We start from the raw sequence: 1,448 nt of genomic DNA, 5'->3' as shown, positions 1-1,448 counted from the left end.
GTATTGCTAGCAGCCACCCAGGGAACGCTGGGGTGCTTGCTGCTACATTTTTAAAAACAATTTGTTTCTTTTTAAGTTGTTGTTATTGCATATCTAATGTATGGATCTGCTTATTCTCTCTTTTATTGATAAGCATTTGGAGATATATGATTTGTCTGCATGGCACAAATTTTGGTGTATTTTCTCATTGTTGTCATTATCTTTAACATAATTATACTTTTTAAAGTCTTTTATTCCCCATTTTTGAAACTCTCCCAGAAATTCTTTTTCTTTCAAGTCGTAACCAGTTTTATTGCAAAAGGACCCTGAACACATTTATATCAATTCTAGTACCTTACGATTTTAGCTACCCAACAAGTCATTAACATACAGAAACATGCATCATGAGAAGCAAGAATTATCACCCATCCCTTCTGCATATTAGCAACTTGTCACTCTTGAGCAACAATGCTCGCTCACATCACTGAGGTTTGTGAACAGTTACTTTTCTCATTCATTCTGAGTGAAAGATGGAATGACATAAGTACAAATGCAACATATAAACAATTTCTTACAAAAAAAGTCACAAATTAAAACCAAAGCATTTTACAGAATTTACTACAAAACACCATAAAGCTGCCTTTACTTAAACTCTTTCTCCCCATATTCTGCGAGCTAACTGGATATCTTTGGGCATGATAGTAACTCTCTTGGCATGGATGGCACACAGGTTAGAATCTTCAAAGAGACCCACCAAATGTGCTTCACTAGCCTCCTGAAGGGCACCAATAGCTGCAGTCTGGAACCTCAAGTGTGTTTTGAAGTCCTGAGCAATTTCCCTTACCAATCGCTGGAAGGGAAGTTTCCTGAGCAAAAGCTCCGTTGACTTCTGCTAACCGCGAATCTCACGAAGAGCCACAGTACCAGGCCGGTAACGGTGAGGTTTCTTGACCCCGCCGGTAGAGGGGGAGCTTTTCCTGGCAGCCTTTGTGGTCAGCTGCTTGCGTGGAGCTTTCCCACCAGTGGACTTATGAGCAGTCTGCTTCGTACAGGCCATCTTGTTTTACAGAACGAACAGTTGATGTTTCCTCCGCTGAATTCCCTGCTGGTGCTGCCGCTTCTGTCCACTCAGCGATGCTGTTGATTCCGCCTCGCTCTGAGTAACTAAAATCCGGGAATACTGTCGCTCTGATCAATGACCAAACTGCTCTGCACTCCTCTCCCAGAAATTCTTGCTGGTCTTATGTCCAATCTGCATTTTTAAAGTTAGGTTTTGCTTGATATTTTTAAATCATTGTCTTCTTGTAACTTTGTGTCTTGAGCTTCCTTGTCACCATAGTAGATTTTTATGGTCAGGTTCTTTTTGTTGTCATTTACTTATTTTACCAACCTTTTTCTTGTCTTTGTACTTTATGTTAGAGCTGAGATTTACTTACCTCTGGGGGTAGTGACTATACTGAGCTTCAGGC

The 1,448-nt window shown here is 40.5% G+C and overlaps 1 pseudogene; it reads right to left on the bottom strand.

The window, feature by feature from the left end:
- Positions 1-261: 261 nt before the first annotated feature.
- On the bottom strand, positions 262-1,198 carry LOC138167843 (histone H3.3A-like; annotated as a pseudogene).
- Positions 1,199-1,448: the final 250 nt, after the last annotated feature.

Source organism: Petaurus breviceps, unplaced genomic scaffold, assembly GCF_028583685.1.
Source record: "Petaurus breviceps papuanus isolate PSGF00001 unplaced genomic scaffold, PetGlider_PUasm1.0 313, whole genome shotgun sequence".
Lineage (NCBI taxonomy): Eukaryota > Metazoa > Chordata > Mammalia > Diprotodontia > Petauridae > Petaurus > Petaurus breviceps.
Note: the sequence above shows the minus strand (reverse complement) of the source record. Positions and strands in the feature narration are given on the sequence as shown.